At 37.2% G+C, this 21,556-nt stretch overlaps 1 protein-coding gene and 1 pseudogene across 6 annotated transcripts in view; one reads left to right on the top strand and one right to left on the bottom strand.

Annotated features, from left to right (window-relative positions):
• KIAA0825 (KIAA0825 ortholog) overlaps nt 1-21,556 on the top strand; it is a 396,162-nt gene that overhangs the window by 6,131 nt on the left and 368,475 nt on the right. For all 6 annotated transcript variants that reach the window (XM_032403994.1, XM_032403995.1, XM_032403993.1 and 3 more), the window contains exon 2: nt 17,619-17,776. The gene's annotated coding sequence lies outside the window, so the exon portion shown is untranslated. The remainder of the gene's footprint in view (nt 1-17,618; nt 17,777-21,556) is intronic.
• LOC116632010 lies at nt 5,976-15,847 on the bottom strand (annotated as a pseudogene).

Here is a 21,556-nt window from a genome sequence, read left to right on the forward strand (position 1 = left end):
ACTTTCCATTTTCCCTTTGGGGAACGCAGCTAATCCAACAGTGTAAGTCTGGAGTGTACCTAATTTAAACTGAGGAGTGATAGGGGCTATTTTGAGGAGCATTCTACTGACGAATTCTTAATTTTTACTAATATCAGTGAATATTCTGTGCTTCATTGTCATGACATTCTTTACTCATGTTCCTTGCTTTTTTAGACTTCAGCTCACTAAATAATATTTTTTAAATGCAAGTTTGTTGTATAATCCACATGATAATTTATTCCTTTATAATTTCGTAAAGCATCAATTATTTCATTTTCTAGCATATATTCATAACTGCTCTCAAAAATGCCTGTGGGCTATTTAACTGCTCAAGGGTGAACTCCCTCTGCTAATCACAGAATTAACTGGTAAAGAGTTTGGGAGTGGGGTTCTCTGTAAATGGAGCCCTCCTTCCATGCCCTGTTCTTACGTTGCCTTCTCTACCCTGGTATCAGTGAGGCTGCCTAAGCTTATTCCTTTGATAAACTTTTATCTGATCATGATCTTTCTGGGACTTTCTCATTTATCTTCCTCAGCAGTTCTCAAACTTTTAGTTTAGGAATCCTTTACACTCTTAAAAATTACTGTTGACCTCAAAGAGTTTTTATGTATGTAATTCTATCTACTTATTATATTATAAATTAAAATTAACTTTTTAAAAAGTAGTTAATTCAATAATAAAGCCTTATGTGTTAACATATAGAGCATTTTTAAAAAATGATTATATTTTCCCAAAGAAAGTTTTTGTGGAAGAGTGACATCATTTCATGTTTTTGCAGTGTCTTTAATGTCTGGCTTAAAGAAGAGAGCTGAATTCTCAGATCTGCTTCTCTATTCACGCTGTTGTGATATGTGGTTTTGGGTTGAAGTAAGTGAACAAAATCCAACCTTATACAGACATACAGTTGGAAAAGAAAGGAGTATTTTAGTGGCCTTTTCAGATAGTTGTGAATGTTTTTCTTTGATCCTATACCCAAACTTACTAAGTGGTGGTTTTTTTAAAGTTAATTGCAATGTGGTATCTGAAACCCTGTCAGTGAACTTTTTGTAATCTGTAACTTTAAAATGTCCTTGGTCCATCTTGCACTTTCAATGACTCTTTTACATTCATGTAATTTTGTTATATAATGCATCGGCCATGTGAAAATATTGATTCATTGAGGTAAGCTGATCTTCCAAATTTTAATACATTTCGTTATATGTTATCCAAAATACTATTTGTTAACATCAGCAGTCTCATCAGGAAAATTTAAAAATATTGGGAAGCTGTCCATCTGATGGTATGTGAATTTTCCAAAATTCTTATTTTTGCTTTGAAAACTCTAATTTTATCATTGACAACAAATGCTGTCTAAAGGTTTCCTTGAAGCGAGAGCTCAATTTGGTTAATTTTGAAAAAATGTGTGGTGTACTTAGAGGTTGAACTAATAACATTACTAATTTTTATTGCCTCATCGAAGACATTGTTAAGTAAACCTGGCTTTACTTTTTGTTGTAGCTGTGTGGTGGTGAAAAAATATGACTACAGTAGTAAGCAGGATAATGTCCCCCCTCCCCCAGATGCCTACATCCTGATTCCTGGAACCTGTGACTATGTTAGGTTATAGCGCAAAGAGGAATTAAAGTTGCTAATCAGTTTACCTTAAAATAGTGAGATTATCCTGGATTATCCAAATTGGTCCAGTGTAATCACAATGGTTCTCAAAAGTGGAAGAAGGAGGCTGAAGAGGAATTCAGAGTAATCCAATATGAAAAGGACTCAACCCACAGAGCTAAATAGAAAATGAGGAAAGTGGGCCATGAGCCAAGGAATGAGAGCAGCTTCTAAAAGCTACAAAATGCAGCGAAACAATGCATCCTCTTTAGAGCTTCCCCAAAGGAATGCAACTCTCCTGACCATTTCCTTTTAGGCTGGTGAGACCCATTTTAAGACTTATAACCTAGAGAACTGTAAGATAATATATTTCTGTGGTTTTATGGCAATAAATTTGTGGGAAGTAATTACAGCAGCAATAGAAAACTGATACAACTAATACAGTTTGGAGACTACAGTCTGGGTCTGGGCATTATTGCTTTTGCACTATCAGTACAAACGTCAAACCTAGTGAATAGCATATGTCTTATTATTATGAAAATAGTTTTGAACTTTTGAACCCCATGTAAGAATACTGGGACTCCATCAAAAATCTGTGTACCACACTTTGGCATCGCTTTAACTTTTCCTTTGTGCTTCCTGTATGTCAACCACTTGACTAGGTACTAAGATGCAAAAATTAAGAAGGCACAGTCTGATCTTATGAAGATTCAGTTTAAGGGCTCCTGGGTGCCTCAGTCAGTTAAGCGTCGGACTCTTGGCTTCAGCTCAGGCCATGATCTCATTGGTCATGGGATCCAGTATACCCCCCCCACCCGGTGGGTATTTGGCTTAAAGATTCTCTCCCTCTGTCCCTCCCCCCACTCATGCATGCACACTCATGCTCTCTCTCTCTCTCAAACAAATAAAATCTTGAAAAGAAAATTCAGTTTAGTGGGTTGAGAGTTGTAAGCAAATCAGTGATTACAGATAGCACAAAATGACTGGTGCCCTAACTAGTATACTTAAGTGAAGTAAAGAGATCTAAAACCTGTTTTCATGTGCTTTTGGTCTAGTGGGAGATATTACAAAAATAATTACAAGATGCAAAGTGCTATTAAGGAAATATTACGAATGACAGGATGAGGGAGAGATGTTTACATTCCTACTAGCAGATTCTGTGAGTTTTGGTTTCTCCTCATCTTCCCCAATACTTGTTATTGTCTGTCTTTTGATTATAGCCATTCTGATGACTTATGAAGTGGTATCTTTTGTGGTCTTAATTTGCATTTATCTAATAACAGTGAGCATCATTTAACTTACTTGTCGGCCATTTGTATATCCTTGGAGAAATGTCTATTCAAATCCTTTGCCATTTTTAAATTGAATTACCTGTCATTTTATTGTTGAGCTGTAATAGTTCTTTATAGATTCTGGGATACTATTCCCTTATCAGATATTTGATTCACAAACATTTTCTCCCATTCTGTAGATTGTTGTTTCACTTTATTGATGGTGTGCTTTGAAGCACAGATTTTAATTTTTATGAAATCCAGTTTACCCGTTTTTTTCTTTTGTTGATTCTGCTTTTGGTGTTTTACGAGACCATTGCCCAACCTACTAAGTTTTACCAGTGATTTCTTTTAAAAATTTTCTATACTTCAGTTCTTATATTTAGGTGTTAGATCAATTTTGAGTTAATTTTTGTGTATCTTGTGATAGAGGAGTCTGACATTTCTTTTGCATGTTGGTATTCAGTTGTCTCACCAACATTTCTTGAAAAGATTTACCTTTCCCTATTGAATTTTCTTGAAATTCTCATCGAAAATCAACTGGACATGTATGGGTTTATTACTGTACTATAAATTCTATTCCATTGATTATATGTCTATCCTTAAGCCTATCCTATCACACAGTCTTGATTACTGAAGCTCTGTGGTAAGCTTGGAAGAATGGGAAATATGAGTTCTCTTTGTTCTTTTTCAAGATTGTTTTTGCTATTCTGGGTCCCTTGTATTTCCGTATGAATTTTAAGACTATTTTCTTAATTTCTGCAAAATAAGCAGCTGAGATTTTGATAGGGATTGCATTCATTCTGTACATTAATTTGGGAGGTTTACATCTCAAATTAATGTATAGATACAATGTTACTATATCTTTCAGTCCATAAGACATGGACTTTTCATTTATTTAGGTCTAAGTCAGTTTTTTGAAATGAGGTTTTGTACTTTGAAATAAATGTCTTGCACCCCTTTTGTTAAAATTTTCCAAAGTATTTTATTCTACTTGATGCTGTTGTAAATGGAATTGTTTTCCTAACTTTTTCAAATTCATTTCACCTCAGTGCTAGCATATAGAAATACAATTGAGTTTTATTAGTCTGATGTCTTACAAACTTGGTTGAATGTATTTGTTAGCTCCAATAGTTTGGATTTTTTTTTTTTTTTTTTTAAGAATTCCTTAGAATTTTCTACATATGAGATCATGTCATCTATAAGTGAAGATAATTTTATTTCTTCCCTTCAAATCTGGATGCCTTTTATTTACTTTTCTTGCTTAATTGCCCTGACTAGAACTTCCAGTACAGTGTTGAATGGAAGAGTTAAAAATGGACCTTCTTGTCTTGTTCCTGATGTTAAGGGCAAAGCTTTTGGCCTTTTACCATTAAGTATGAGGTCGGCTGTGGGTTCTATTCCTAGGTTTGTTGATTGGATTTCGACACATTCTTCTCTGCACCTATTCAGAACATCATGTAGTTTTTGTTTTTTATTCTATTAATAAAGTGTATTACATTGATTCATTTTCTTGTGTTGATTCAACCTTATATTCCTGTGATGAATCCTACTTAGTCGTGGTGTATAATTCTATTCACAACATGTTGGATTCAGTTGGTTCTATTTTGTTGAGTATTTTTGCCTTTAAATTCATAAGGGCTATTGGTTTATAGTTTTCTTTTCTTGTAATGTTTTTGTCTGGTTTGGTATCAGGGTAATACTTGCCTGAGAGAATGAGTTGGAAAGTGTTCTCTCCTTCTCTGTTTTTTGCAAGAATTTGTGAAGGATCTTAATTCTTCTTTAAATATTTGGTAGAATTCACCAATGAAGCCACCTGGCCCTGGGCTTCTCTTTTTGGTAAGATTTCTGATTATTTTCATTCTGTTTGTTATAGGTCTGTGCATAATTTTTTTTTTTTTTTTTAATTTTCAGTCATTGCAGTGCTTGGTGTCTTTCTAGGAGTTTGTCTATTTTGTCTAGATTATATAATTTGATGATATACAGTTTATAGTATCCTCTTATAATCTATTTCTCTAATGTCGGTAATGTCCCCACTTTCATTCCTAATTTTAATAATTTGAGGCATCCCTCTTTTTTGGGGGGGAGGAGTCAGTCTAGCTAAAGATTTGTTAACGTTGTTCACCTTTTCAAAGACTCAACATTAGTTTCATTGATTTTTCTCCGTTGTTTTTCTCTTCCCTTTTTATTTACTTCAAATCTAATCTTTATTGTTTCCTTCTGCTTGCTTTGTGTTTAGCTTGCTCTTCTTCTATTTTCTGAAGGTTGAGGGTTGGGGTATTGATTTTAGATCTTTTTTAATATAGGTTTTAGTCTGCAGTTTTATTTTCTTGTGATGTATCTGTTTGGCTTTGTTAGGGTAATACTGCCATTATAGAATGAGGAAGATTTCTTTCCTTTGTTTTCTGAAAGAGTCTGTGAAATGTAGGTATTATTTCATGTTTTTTATTTTGTAGAATTTACCATTGAAGCCTTTGGGACTTTGCTCTTCCTTGTGGGGAGATTTTGAATGACTGTTTCATTGTCTTTACTTGTTTTAGGTCTATTCAATTTTTACATTACTTCTTAAGTCAGTTTGGTCATTTATGTCTTTCTAAGAATGTGTCTCTTTCATCTGTGTATCTAATTTGTTAGCATAAAGTTGTTCATTTTTTGTCTCACAATCCTTTTGATTTCTGTAGGTCATTAGTGACATCATTTTCATTTGCTATTTTGGTAATTTGTGTCTTTTTTCTTTCTTTAAAACGATTTATTTATTTTAGAGAGAAAGAGAGAGAGTCTGCATGAGTGGAGGGAGGGACAGAGGGAGAGGGAGAGAATCTTCAAGCAGACTCCCCGCTGAGTGTGGAGCCTGCATGGGGCTTGATGATCTCACAACCCTGAGGTCATGACCTGTGCAGAGATCAAGAGTCAGTTGCTTAACTGACTGGGCTACTCAGGCACCCCTGTGTTTTTGTTGTTGTTGTTGTTGTTTTAATTCTTGATCAGTCTTGTTAACAGTTGGCAGTTTTGTTGATCTTTTCAAAGAACCAACTTTTTTCTTTTCTGTTTTATTTCTGCTCTAATCTTCTGTGTTGCCTTTCTACACTGCTTTGTTTTGTTTTGTTTTTTGTTTTTTGGAGGTTTGAACTTGAGTAAGACATTTATAAAAATGTAGACAGGGGCAGTGTCCTCCCCAGCCCAGGTGCCATTAGACATAGCACAAGAGACTGAAAACTCAACAGGGGGGAAGGCTGGACCCTCAGGATTTGGGAATGTAGGCACCCCACATTTTGGCTCAGGGATTTGGGGAGTAGAGTAAACAAAACCTACTTGGAAAAGAATTGGGGAAGAAAACCAGTGATTGCTTTCTGCAGGGGTAGGGACAGGAGAGATAGGGCCAGGGGCAGGAGCATTTCACATCACTAATCTAACTTTGGAAACTGCAAGGGACCATCTTTAACTGACCTTAAGAGGAAGGTCAGATGAATGATGGGAGAATCCACAGGAGGGAAAAAGAGAGGGAACATGGCTGGGAAGGGGCAATAGCCCCTTCCTTTCTGGGCACAGGAAGGCAGCCACGGCACCAGGTCCAGGCAGTGACCTCAGTAGGACAGCATAGTCTTTGCAGCTTAGAGATCACCCATTTGCCCTCACCCAGCTACTCATTCTCCTCCCTGGCAGGTGTAGGGCCACTCTTCTGCCCAGAGGGAGTGGACGGCTCTGCAGCCTGGGGCCCTGCCTCTTCTGTGTCCCCTCCCTTGGAGGCAGCACTAGCCTCTACCCCCTTGGCCTGGGGCTCCTGGCTTTCAGGGGGGACAACAGCCTTCCCTTCCTGGGCTGTGCCTTCCTCGCTGCAGGCACCGATCTCCCCCTGCTCCTGCTCTTCCTGTGTCGGTGAGGGAGCAGATGAATCACCCCCACCCTCCTTCCAATTTCTCCTGAAGGACAGACCACCCAATTTGAAAGCCTTCTTGAAAGAGAATTTATTTTTCTTCTTCTTGGGGTTCTTCTTGGTGGGGGCATCCCCCTTGACTATAGCGCCCTGGCTAGGGGGTGCTGGCTCGATGGCATCGCCAGTGGCCCCGGCTGCCTCATCTGTTCCGTTCACAGGGGGCGGCTACCCTTCACCCTTGGGGTATAAGTCTGCATTGCTTTTTATCTGGCCATTCTCCTGTCCTTTGGCCTTACCCAGGGAAGCACCTTCTTCCTCCTTGGTGTCCTTCTTGGTGGTCACGTCGCCCCTTGGAGCCTTGGAGCTCTGGCTGCCCCTGGTGGTGGTGGTGGGGGGAGCTGAGGTGCCCGGGGCCACCCTGGGCTCGTGCCACAGGGGATAGTTCTGCCGGCTGGGCCACCGGCAGAGGGCTGGGGCTCACGCCGGAGAGGGAGGGGGATGGGGTGGGGGGAAACAAGCTGCACCCCTCTCCGCTCCGCATGCCAACCTGGCTAGCTGCCTGGCTGCCCCCGCCACCTCTCCGCTCAGCGCCAGAATGCCCTATACACTGCTTTCTGTGTATCCCATAAAACGTGACATGTTGTGTTTTGACTATCATTCAGTAAACATTTTTTTGAATCCCTTGTGATTTCTTTTTTGACTTATTTAGAAGTATATTCTCTAACTTCCAAATATTGAGGATTTTCCAAGTTTTCTTCTGTTTATTGATTTCTCATTCTCTTCTACTCATAGAACATACTTTTTATGATCTTATTTAAAATTTACTGAGACTTGTTTATGACCTGGTATATGGTCTATTTTAGAAAATATTTTTTGGCATTTGAGAAAAAATGTATTGTGCCATCATATGAGAGTTATGTTCAGTAGGTGAACAATATTTTCTAATACTCTTGCTGATTTTCTGTTCTATTAGTTTTTGCTAGGAGACTATTCAAATATCCAACTCTACTTGTTAAATGGCTTATTTCTTTTTTCAGTTCTGTCATTTTTTGCTCCACTGATTTTGGTGCTTTGTTTTAGGTGCATATACATTTATAAGCATTATTTTTTCTGATGTACCTTTGATCATTTTGAAAAATCCCATTTTTCTCAAATATTATTTGGCTTCAGGTCCAACGTGGGGCTCAAATTCATGACCCTGAAATCAAGAGTTGCATCTTTTACCAACTGAGCCAGCCAGGTGCCCCTCAAATACTATTTTTTAAAGCCTGTTTTGTTTAATATTAGTGCAGTAACTCCAGCTGTATTATGGTTACTGTTTGCATGGCATACTTTTTATGATCTTTTTGTCTTTGAATGTAAGGTACATCTTTTTATTTATTTTATTTTATTTTTTTATTATGTTAATCACCATATATTACATCATTAGTTTTTCATGGAACCCTGTATCAAAAGGTACATCTTTTTAGATGACACATAGTAGGATCTTGCTTTTTTATCTACTTTGATAATTTCTTTTTTATTTTAATTTTAATTTTTTAAGGTATTTATTTGAGAGAGAGCATGAGAGAGAATATGAGAGAGAGTGCACAAGCAGGGGCGAGGGGTAGAGGGAGAAGCAGACTCCCTACTGAGCAGGGAGCCCGATGCAGGCCTTGATCCCAGGACCCTGGGATCATGACCTGAGCTGAAGGCAGACACTTAATGACTGAGCCACCCAGGCACCCTAATTTTAATTTTTTTTTTTAAAGATTTTTATTTTTTAGTAATGTCTACATCCAACACGGGGCTCAAACTCACAACTCTGAGATCAAGAGTCACATGCTCTACCGACCGAACCAGCTAGGCGCCCCTTACTTTGACAATTTCTGCCTTTTGATTGAGGTGTTCAGACCATTCACATTTAATGTACTTTTTAGTATGGTTGGGTTTACATTTTCCATTTTGCTATATTTTTAATATGATTTCTGTCTTTTTTCTTTGAGGCTTATTTTTTAAAGATAGATCTATTTATTTTAGAGAGAGAGGGCTAGAACGAGTGTGTGAGTGCTGAGGGGAGAGGCAGAGGGAAAGGGAGAGAGAATCCTAAGCAGACTCCAGGCTGAGAGCAGAGCTGAATCCAGGGCTCAATCCCAGGATCCTGAGATTATGACCTGAGCTGAATCCAAGAGTTGGGTGCTCAGTGAACTAATCCACCCTGGCACCCTGTAGCTCATTTTATTTTATTTTGAATTGGAGTATAATTAATACACAGTGCTAGTGTCAGGTGTACAGCATAGTGATTTGACAAGTCTGCACATTATTTTATGCTCCCCCACAAGTGTAGTTACATCTGTCACCATGCAGTGCTGTTACAGTACCATTGACTATATTTTTTATGCTGTACCTTTTATTCCCCTGACTTACCTATAACTGGAAGCCTGTATCTCCCACTCCCCGTCACCCATTTTGCCCATCCCTCCACCCCCTCCTCTCTGGCAGCCATCATTTTGTTCTTTGTATTTATAGGTCTGATTATGTATTCATTTTTTGTTGTTGTTTATCATTCATTTGGGTTTTTGGATTGCACATATAACTGAAATCATATGGCGTTTGTCTTTCTCCGTCTGACTTATTTTACTTAGCATAATAGGTCCATTGATGTCGCAAACAGCAACGTCTCATCCTTTTTTATGACTAAGTGATATTCTGGTGTGTGTGTGTGTGTGTATGTGTGTATATGTGTATGTATATGTGTGTGTATGTGTGTATGTATATATATGTGCATACCACATCTTCTTTATCCATTCATCTATTGATGGACAGTTGGGCTGCTTCCATGTCTTGGCTATTGTAAATAATGATGCAGTAAACATAGGGGTGCACATATCTTTTCAAATTAGTGTTTTGATTTTCTTTGGATAAATACCCCGGAGTGGAGTTATTGGATCATATTGTATTTCTATTTTAAGTTTTTTGAGGAACCTCCATACTGTTTCCCACAGTGGCTGTATCAATTTACATTCCCACCAACAATGTACAAGATTCCTTTTTCTCCTTATCTTTTCCAATCCTTGTTCTTTCTTGTCTTTTTGATTTTAGCCATCCTGACAGGTGTATAGTGATACCTCATTATGATTTTGTGGTTTTTGATTTGCAAGTCTCTGATGATGAATAATGTTTAGCATCTTTTCATGTGTCTGTTAGCCATCTGTATGTCTTTGGAAAAATATCTTTTCAGAACTTCTGCCCATTTTTAATTGAATTATTTGGCTTTTTTGGTGCTGAGTTATATGAATTCTTTACATATTTTGGATATTAACCTTTTATCAGATATATCATTTGCAAATGTCTTCTCTCATCCAGTAGGTTGCCTTTTTGTTTTGTTGATGTTTTCTTTCACTGTGCAAAAGCTTTTTATTTTGATGTAGTCCCAATAGTTTAATTTTGCTTTTGTTTCCCTTGCCTTAGGAGACATAGCCAGAAAAATGTTGCTATTGCCAATGTCAGAGAAATTACTGCCTATGTTTTCTTTTAGACGTTTTATGGTTGCACGTCTCACATTTAGTCTTTAATCCATTTGGAGTTTATTTTGTGTGTGTGGTGTCAGAAAGTGGTCCAGTTACATTCTTTTGCATGTTGCTGTCCAGTTTTCCCAACACCATTTATTGAAGAGCCTGTCATTTCTCCATTGTATGTTCTTGCCTCCTTTGCCATAGATTAATTGGCCATATAATTGTGGGTATATTTCTGGGCTCTCTATTCTGTTCTGTTGATTTATGTGTCTGTTTTTGTGCTAGTACCATACTGTTTTGATTATGGCTTTTGTAGTATATCTTGAAATTTGAAATTGTGATATTTCCAGTTTTGTTCTTCTTTCTCAAGATTGCTTTGGCTACTCAGAGTCATTTATGTTTAGTATTATTTGTTCTAGTTCTGTGAAAAATGCTGTTAATATTTTGATAGGGCTTGCATTAAATCTGTAGATTGTTTTGAAAAGTATGGACATTTTAACAATATTCTTCCAATCCATGAGCACGGGATATCTTTTTATTTGTGTCATTCTTCAATTTCTTTCTTCATCAGTGTTTTATAATTTTCAGAGTACAGGTCTTTCACCTCCTTGGTTAAGTTTATTCCTGGGTTTTGGTTTGTTTGGGGTTTTTTGCTTTGTTTTGTTTTGTTTTTGGATTTTTGGTGGAATTGTAAATGGAATTATAAATGGAATGTAAATGTAATGGGTATGTTTATCTTAAATTTTATTTCTGCTACTTCATTAGTAGTGTATACAAATGCAGCTGATTTCTGGGTATTAATGTTGTAACCTGCAACTTTACTGAATTCATTTATTCTGTTTTTTTTTTTAAGATTTTATTTATTTGAGAGAGAGAATGAGAGAGAGAGAGAGCACATGAGAGGGGGGAGGGTCAGAGGGAGAAGCAGACTCCCTGCTGAGCAGGGAGCCCAATGTGGGACTCTATCCCGGGACTCCAGGATCATGACCTGAGCTGAAGGCAGTCGCTTAACCAACTGAGCCACCCAAGCGCCCTCATTTATTACTTCTAATAGTTTTTGGTAGTGGCTTCTGTCTTTTTAATTTCTTCTACCTTGGCTGCCTTCTTTTGTATTAAATATTTTTAACATATGCACATTTTTATTTTTAGTATAACTTTACATTTTAATTAATTTCTTCTAGTTTGCTCTAGCCAATAAAATCTACATCTTAATTTATCACAACGAACTTAATACCAACCAGTTTATACAACTTAATTATGATAAAATATAAAAACTTTGTTCCAATATAGTTCTATTCCTTCCTCGTCTTGTCTGCTATTATTGTCATATGTATTAACATATTATGTGTTATAAACTAAACAATATATTGTTATAATTATTTTTTTATGCAATCAATGAAAACAAATATAATATTTTTAGTTTTGTGGGTTGGTTTGTTTGGTTTTTTTTTGGAAACGCTCTGTCCAGTGTAGGGCTCGAACTCACAACCCTGAGATCAAGAGTCACGTGCTCTACCAACTGAGCCTACCAGGCGGTCTTTTATATTAACCCACATATTCACCATTTCTGGACCTCTGTATTTCCTACTCTGCACTTAGATTAACATGTGGTGTCATTTTCTTTAAGCTGAAAGATTTCCTTTAGTATTTAAGACAGGTCTGCAAGCAACAAAGTCTCAGTCTTTATTTCATCTTCAGCTTTAAAAGTGATGGCTTTATTTTGTCTTCAATTTAAAGGATAGTTATTCTTGATATAGAATATATAGTGGGCAATTTTTTTTCTGGCCCTTTGAATTTCTTCAGTGATGGACTTCTGGCCTCCATTGTTTCATTGATGCTCTTTTATATGTGCTGAGTTAGTTTTGTCTTGCTGCTTTGAAGATTTTCTGTTTGTCTTTATAATTCAGTAGTTTGATTATGCTATGTCTAGGTATTAATCTCTTTATATTTGTCCTACTTTGAGTCTGTCGAATTTCTTTGGTAAGTATATTAATATTTTTCATCAAATTGTATGTTTGTGTCCTTTATTTCTTCATGTATTTTTTCTATCCCTCTGTCTTCACTCCTGGGATACTCATTACATGTTTGTTTTTTTTTCTAATATTTATTTATTTGAGAGAGAGAGACAGATGGAGGTAGGGACAGAGATCAGGAGCAGGGAGGAGAGGGAGAAGCAGGCTCTCTGCAGGGAGCCCAAAACGGGGCTTAATCCCAGGACCCTGGATCATGGTCTGAGCCAAAGGCCAGGAGCCCCTCATTACATGTTTCTGGATATGGTTTTGATTGTCCCAAATGTCTCCGAGTCTTTGTTCATTTATATATTTATTTATTTTATTTTATTATGTTATGTTAATCACCATGCATCATTAGTTTTGATGTAGTGTTCCATGATTGTTTGCATATAACACCCAGTGCTCCATTCAGTACGTGCCCTCTTTAATACCCATCACCAGGCTAACCCATCCCCTCTAGAACCCTCAGTTTGTTTCTCAGAGTCCATAGTCTCTCATGGTTCGTCTCCCCCTCTGATTCCCCCCTTCATTTTTCCCTTCCTGCTATCTTCCTCTTTTTTTTTTTTTTTTTTTAACATATAGTATATTATTTGTTTCAGAGGTACAGGTCTGTGATTCAACAGAGTCTTTGTTAATTTAAAAAACATTTTTTTATATCTTTAGATTGGGTAATTTCTATTCATCTCTTTTAGAGTCACTGATTCTTTCATCAGGTTATCTTGAATCTGTTGTCAGTTCCCTCTAGTGAATTTTTTTTTTTTTAAGATTTATTTATTTATTTATTTTAAAGAGAGAGAGCATGAGTGGGAGAGGGATAGCAGAAGAGGGAGAGGGAGAGAATCTCAGGCAGACTCCCCACTGAGCTTGGAGCCTGATGCCACACAGGGCTTAATCCCACACCTGAGATCAAGAGTTGGATGCTTAACTGACTGAGCCACCCAAGGCCCCCCATCTCTAGTGAATTTTCTGATTATACTTTTCCACTTCAAAATTTCCATTTGATTTTTTTTAAAATTTCTGTTTCCTTGTTGAGAATCTCTTATTTATTGTTGTCTTACTTTCCTTTCATTCTTAAGTAAGGTACCTTTGGTTCTTTGAACATGTTGATAATAACTGCTTTGAAGTCTTTGTTTAAATCTAACATTTACGGACACTCAAATGGTTTCCCCTATTTCTTTGCATGTTTCATAATTTGTTGAAAACGGGATATTTTAGATCAGCTATCGTAGCAACTCTGGATTCTGATTTTTTTCCTCCCTTAAGGTTGTCGTTGCTTTGTTCATTTGCTTGTTTCTTGGTTTAGTAATTTGCCTAAACTAAGTATAGTGACATCTGTCTCCCTTGTGATGTGTGGCACTGATAAATCTGTTTTTTTTTGTTTTTATTTTTGATTTTTAATATTTTTGAGTTTTGCATTTGGCTTTCTAGGACTTGCTCCTGTGTCTGTGTATCTTAAATTATAAGCTGATTGTTGGATACTCCTTGTGTTTAAACACAGAGTCAGTAAGTCTTTTTTCATCTATTCATGGATCTTTGTAGTGGTAGAGGAATGCATTTAAAGTTTACACTGTTTTCAGGTGTGTTCTGGCTTTCACTCTCTGCTGGGCTCTTTCACATTTGCTCTATGTATGTGATTATTTGGCCTCAGGAATATGTGACTACCTTTGTTCCACTCTGGTCTCCATTGCATATTCTCTCAGCCTTAGCCAAGAATATGTCTGCCCCAATTACGACCATGACCTTGGACTAATGGAGCTGTTTACTCTCCCTACTTGCCAATTTCTAAGATCATCACTTCCACTGAAACACTGTTGGACGTGGACAAAACCTGCCACTAAAGTTCAAGTTACCCCCCCCCCCCTTTGACCACAACAAAGATGTTTCCAGTCTTTTTTTTTTTTTCAAGATTTTATTTATTCATTTGACAGAGAGAGAAAGAGAGAGAGCACAAGCAAGGGGAACGGCAGGCAGAGGGAGAGGGAGAAGCAGGCTCCCTGCTGAGCAAGGGAGCCCGATGGCGGGGCTCGATCCCAGCACCCTGGGATCATGACCTGAGCTTAATACAGACGCTTAACCAGCTGAGCCACCCAGGGACCCAAGATGTTTCCAGTCTTAATGATCTTCCCCACCCTGGAAGAACCTCTGTACTGACTGAATTGTGTTTGATGGTGATAAGAGGCCAGACCAGAATGTCACAGGGTCCTAATGTTCTTATCCAAAGATTAGCAGTCTTTCAAATAAACATGCCTCTCAAATTGTTATATCCCTCTGGTCAATTTCTAGAGCACTGAAATGATTGTATTTGTCAATTTTGTCTGGCTCTTTAGTTTCTTTTTGGGAGAATATTTACTGATTGCGCTCAGCCATAGCTGGAAGTCCTACTTCTGGTTTTGTATTATGTATGCATTTTTTTTTTCTTTACTCTCTTAACAGTGATGGAAAATTTACATGTTCTATTAATTATTTTGTCTCTGTTTTTCTTGGGGTAAATTTTGTTTCATATTGCTTTCAAATGTGGAAAAAGAAAGATTTTCTTCAAATGCCCAGTGGTTCTTGGCTGTGCATTCATACTAGAAAAGAGAAATTCAAGTATGCTGGAAGTCAGCTAAAGGCCAGAATGAGGCCAGCTTTTCTTTGGGGGTATCCATACCCATAGTGCCTTTCCTCGTTTTTAGACTATTAATTCATTTCTTTCAAGCACAGCACTTCTCCCATCTATTTATTTTTTTCTTACTCACAGTCAGATATTTAACTATGAACAAGTAAAAGACAAAGTACATTCTTGCTTGTACAAAAAGGTAGGAGAGGGAGATTCAGGATATTTTAGCTTCACTTCTTACTCCACACTTCTGTCAAGGATATCAGGCCATTCCTTTAATTGCAACACTCTGCACACATTCTAGAGTTTGACTTTTCCTGCTGTATTTCTTCCATGAATGCTCTTCCATCTGTCACTTTGTATAAATTTGTAGTGATGACTTTCTCAGTCTCTTCATTGTAATGGTTTACATCCTCTCCCCCAACCAACACATACCTTTATTATCTTTTAAGGGGGCCTCTGGGGGAGGGGGAAATGCATGCTGATTGATCTTCCTAACCAAAAATATTGTCCATATATTTTTTTAATTTTTTTAAAGTAAACTCTACCCCAACGTGGGGCTCAAACTCAGGACCCCAAGATTAAGAGTCGCATGCTTCACCGATGGAGCCAGCTAGGCACTTCTTGCCCACATATTTTTAAACAGTTGCAATAGAATGCGTACATGCTCTCTTGGGTCCTGTTTTCACTTCACCATTTAAGCATTTTCTACATTGCTATAAGTCTTTATAATTATTGTTTGTAATGGTATATGAACACATTTTTAAAGAAGCAGTTTGTTGTGTTTTCATGATTACAGTGGTATTATATTTTAGTTAATACCTCCCCTTTCTTTTACCCTTTTCTCCATCCCACCATCATGCTATTTACCTTTCCTCAGGTAACCAATGATAACAACATTGACAGTTTGTGAAGCAGGAAATCTTAATGTTTTTCCTTTGGTCAAGCTGATTGGCTGAAAGCTATCAAGAAGGAAGGGCATTTTGCCCTGGAGCAGGCTGGCATCGTCATGAAAAAGGCAATTTCAATTATTTATGGGTTTTCCAAGAAGTCTTGTGATTTCAGCTATGAAGTGTAGATGACATGTTGTATCACTGTAATGGCATCCTAGCTTGGCATCTTCATCTTACTTCTTAGATGGAACTGAACAATTTCTCTCTTTAAATTCCTGTTTCCCCTTTTGTTCAAATTCAGTTCCTAGAGTGGCCAAGTTGACTATGAGGGTGTTTGTTTCTGATGAAATAACAACTGGAAGTCAGTTTGGGATAGTGGATGTTAGTAACATTTATGCGCTTGCATATTAACCACCAGAGAAAGGCAAGAAGAATGAGGACAATCAATAAATGTCAAAAGAAACATTTGGAAGCTTCTTCATAGCAGTTTTCTAGTCGATGGAGGCCTAACCAAGAGATCAGTTTTGCTGATTAAAGATAACAAAATAGTCTTTTCTATTAAATAATTCATTGATTAACTTTTTTAGTAAGGCAACATAAAGAATAAAAAGCATAGGTTTTGGAAAAAAGTAAAAGTCTATTTGTGTATGATGTAAAACTAAAGAAAAAATATAAGAATAAGAGTTTGGCAAATATCCTGAATAAGAACATCAGTATACAAAAACTATACAAATACATATTTAAACAAAAAATGAAAATGTTTTTGCAAAGAGCTACTGTTTACGCTAACGTTGAAAATATGAAGTTCCTAGGAATACATCTAACATAACAAGAGATATACGAAACTCCCATGGGGAACATAGTAAAGCGTTATTGTGTGACAATAAGGACTCAGAAGTGGAATGATATACCATACACATGGCTTGCAAAAATCAACGTTTTATAGATGCTCAATTTTTTTTTTTTTTTTTTTAAAGATTTTATTTATTTATTTGAGAGAGAGAGAGAGCGAGAGAGAGCACATGAGAGGGGGGAGGGTCAGAGGGAGAAGCAGACTCCCTGCTGAGCAGGGAGCCCGATGCGGGACTCGATCCGGGGACTCCAGGATCATGACCTGAGCCGAAGGCAGTCGCTTAACCAACTGAGCCACCCAGGCGCCCTATAGATGCTCAATTTAATCAACACAGTCTCAAATTACTGTCTTGTTTTGGTGGGGAAGGGCGAATACTTGACAGTAGATTCTAAAATTATATGGAAAGACAAAGGGCCAATCGTCAAAAATAGCAACAGTGTACTCTGTTGGAGGGAAAGACAAATAGATTGGCGAAAGAGTGGTCCAGGCTCCACAGCATTGGGGGCATTACCTAGAGGCTTCTTAGAAATACAGAATCCCAGGCGCCAACCACCGATCAACTGAACCAGAATGTATTTTAACAAGATAATCCAGAGGAGTGAGAAAAAAACTGGTTTTAATAAACTGTTCTGGAAACTAAACAGGAAAAAAGGAATTGTATTGAAAGGCATTGCTTGTTTTATGTGCTGCATCCATCCTTTACTCTCTATAATCTACATTTATTGAGGAACATTTGAAAAATCAGTGATAAGGAAAGGGATGTTTTGAATGTACATTTTCCTAGGTGCCTCTGTTACTCACGTGCCTATAACCTATGGATCATCTTGTTAATAAGCTTTTCTTAGGTACCCCAACTTTAGCACGTCTTTATACATTTCCAGCAACTCTCGACTCATGCCTGTATGTCAGAACTTAATGATAATAATGTCACTACCAATGTAGACAAGTAATGTGACTCTACCCTCTCCATGGTGACAGTGATTAAGTTTTATCTCATTATCTTATAGGTGTATTTTGTATATGTTGGGGAAAAAAAAAAAAAAAACTCAGCTGAGGATAATAAGAAAGGGCAGCTCTTCTACTGACCACCTGGAAGGAAATAATTTTCCACTTATTTGGGATTAGAAGACCAGCTCATTCTTTGAGTCTTCTGAAACAAAATTAGGTAAGAAATGTTTTTCTTCGTATTTTGAATAATTTGTTCTCTGCCTGCTCTGTCTCCTTGAAGGCTTCTATAATTCTATTCCTTTGGCCTCCAAGAGAAATACAGTTAGCATTTTCCTTGAGAAAGTTACTGTGCCAGCCAGCTGTCAGCCTTATGATGTACCTGATCTCCCATGTCAGGGGAAGCACAATTCAATTTTAAACTGAGTCTTCTGCACAACAGTGCAGCAGGGCTGCCAGCCTCTCTTTTTATGTACCTTTCTTTGAAATGCTGCCTTCTACCCAAACAGTATAGTTTAATTTTTAAATCCTTTGTGTGAGATAAAACCACCACTAACTGACTTTACTTGTCTTTAGTTAAAAATCAGTGAATTGAATGAAATAATCTGTAAGCATTTCTGCTCCTTTCTCATTTCTAGGAAATAAAGTACCCCTGCTTGTTTAACTTATGACTTGTCTAAACATGTTGAAAGCATTGACTCTAAGACATAACATTCAGACTCTGAAAGGGAACTGTGACAAGTTCAGTCAAAAGGGAAAAGAGGAATAATTTATAAAAGGTGCTGCAGATAATGATGCCAGCCAGTTACTTTAAAATGCATCCATCTCACCTTTTAATGAATTAGATTTGTCAACAGCAAATGTTTTATGCACCACTTCTAGTAAAAGTGGCATGCTAGGAATTCAGTGCTTTGAGGTTGGCTTCTTCAAAGCTTTAGGAATATCTTCAATTCAAAGATATTTTTTAAATAATAGATATTAAAAAGTATATTTAAATAATATTAAGGTTGTGACACAAACACCAAATGACAAAATTCAGGAGTTTCAAAGCAGACACTGACATGCCATCACTATATTCACATAGAAACTGTTTTTTAAATGAGGAGTGCAACAGACTCATTTGGGGATGGTGTGTCAATTTAACTTTAAATTCTCTTGTTGTTTTGGTTGGTGTCACAACCTTAATGTCAGCTTTTCAAATAGGTTTCTACATTTCCTTTGGTTTGGGGTCATTAAGAAATGCATATGATAAATCTAAGAGGCAGAAATAGGTCACAATGAAGTGGAATTCCTTGCTTCTCTGCTGTTGAAAGACAGGTAGTACCTGCCTCGTAAATGGAAAAGTTAGCTCAGGCATTTTAGTAAACTTCTGTTTTTTTTTTTTTTTTTTTTTTCAGGAATTTGATTCAGACTAGTATAGACCGAAGTAACAAGACATGAGATGTTGATATAATTCTGTTGTTCACAGTCTATTCTTCCCATCCCTCTCATCCTAACCATTGGATCTTGTTGTTTATCACCTCTCTAGATGTTGAAAATCACAATTCCCACGCTTGATATTTTTTTCACTAAAAGTACAAGTTAAGCATGATGGTTATTTCATTTGAATAATCTTTATTCAGTGTACTTGAGTATATGTAGCCTGCCTTAAAACTTCATGTGGCAGTCCTTTTATAAAACACTTCTATGCAGATTTTCTAGGGGTGGGCCAAAATCTTGGGTTTTTTTTAAATAAACTTGTTATAGAAAGTAAAATCTGAAGTAAAATATGATATGTTGTGCGTTAAAAAATTTTCTAGTACCCCACCGCTCATTAAAGGAGCAACTAGGAGCATTCTGCAGGGAAAGAGCAAAAGGAGAAGGAGAAGGGAAACAGTAATTTATTCACCCACATTCCTCTCTTTTCCTGGATTCTTAACTGTCATGATCTCACAGCTCAGGTCTGCAATGTCTGTGCTGAATCTAGTTGGTTTTTTTTTTTTTTTTTTTTTTTTAGGTTTTTATTTATTTGACAGAGAGCATGCGTGCGCACCAGTGAGGATGAGTGGGGAGGAGGGGAGAGGGAGACGCAGGCTCCCCGCTGAGCAGGGAGCCCAATGCGGGGCTCGATTCCAGGACCCTGGGATCATGACTTGTGTCTAAGGCAGACGCTTAACAGCTGAGCCACCCAGGCGCCCCTATGCTGAATCTGGTTTTAATTTAGAAAAATAAACATATTAGAATCTGTCCCATAGTTGTCTTTTTCATCACCTCTGTGAGAGATACAAAAGATTAAAAGAGAAGCAAATTACTTATTGATCTTTTCTTGCTGACGCAAAGATACTGACCAACCTATAATACCACGTTAAGTCTCATCTCCTCCTTGATTGAACCACCAGGTTTTACCTTTCCTGGTTTTTATCAGTGACTGAGCAAGCATTAATCTTTCTTTTCTAGTGTATTCCACTTCATTCCCTGGTATCTCTATTTTTCAAGCAGTGTTGAATTTTAGAAATTTTTAATAGTTTTCATTTGGGATGATGCTATGAAATTTTATCTTCACTTCTAGTCCTAACTTTACTTTTCCTACCCACTGGACCCTCCCATATCACATCATTATTAAATCATCACAGTTCCAACAAGTAATATTCTTTTGAAGCCCATCTTCAACAATGAGAGAGAATTATGCTGCATTGTGTAGTGGTTTGAAAATGTGTACGTTTGTGAAGGTTTGGGCTAAATCCTTTAAACTCATTTAAACTATACTGGTGCCGGCTCCTGGGTGGCTCAGTCATTAAGCGTCTGCCTTCGGCTCAGCTCATGATCCCAGGGTCCTGGGATCGAGCCCCACATCGGGCTCCCTGCTCGGCGGGGAGCCTGCTTCTCTCTCTCCCACTCCCCCTGCTTGTGTTCCCTCTCTCGCTGTGTCTCTCTCTGTCGAAAAAATAAATAAAATCTTAAAAAAGAAAAAAAAAAACTATACTGGTGTCCTTGTCTGAACAACTTTTTTTTTCCCCAGAATAACAAATGCCCCCCCTCTTTTTTTTAAGATTTTATTTTTAAGTAATCTCTATACCCTACATGGGGCTCAAACTCACAACCCTGAGATCAAGAGTTGCATGCTCCCACCAATTGAGCCAGCCAGCCACCCCGAACAAATTTTTAAAAACATGATTATTATTCATACTAATATTAGTTCTGATTTTGATTTGATAAAAATGAAAAGTTTTAACCAAAAATGGCTGTTTCTAAATTCAGAGGAAGCTATTCAAATAAATGAATTAGAACTCACTGTACACTTGAGATATAAAAAAGTTTTCTGGCAGAGAAACAAAATATTCTTTTTAAATATTATAAGCCAAGCCAGCTTCATGCAAATTCATTTAGAGCAGTTCCAGATTTATGTATTTAATAAAGCTGGGTAGTGGATCTAACATATATTTAATGTCAATCGATGTACAGTGATGTTCTAGTGACTGCCTGGGAAAGAATGATGAAATTTTATTTAGTGTTTCTGCTATATCAGTCAGTTCTATAAATGACTTTCTAATGGGTTACAATATATGCTTTTAATAGTTTTCTGTAATATTAAGTGTTAATATTTATTGAGTGCTTTCTATATGCCAGCAGCTATTCTACATATTATCTATGGATTATCTCATGTAATCCTCATAACAACACTTTAATGATCTCGCTATTTTACAGATGTGGTAGAGGCTCACAAGAAGGTTGCAAAACTAGTTAGTAATGGAGCTGGAAGTCACACACCAGCAATGTGACTCCAAAGTTTGTATACCAAACCCTCACTACTCAAAATGTGGTCCCTGGGCCACAGGGACCCATTACCTGGGAACTTGTTAGAATTGCAAAATCTCAGGCTCCACCCCAGACCTACTGAAAATCTACATTTTTAACAAGATTCCTAGATTATTGGTTCATTACATTTGAGAGCATAGTTCTAAACCACTATGCTCTCCTGCCCTTATATACAGAATAAATTTTTTAAAAACAGATTTCTATT

Source organism: Phoca vitulina, unplaced genomic scaffold (genome assembly GCF_004348235.1).
Source record: "Phoca vitulina isolate PV1807 unplaced genomic scaffold, GSC_HSeal_1.0 scaffold6, whole genome shotgun sequence".
NCBI lineage: Eukaryota > Metazoa > Chordata > Mammalia > Carnivora > Phocidae > Phoca > Phoca vitulina.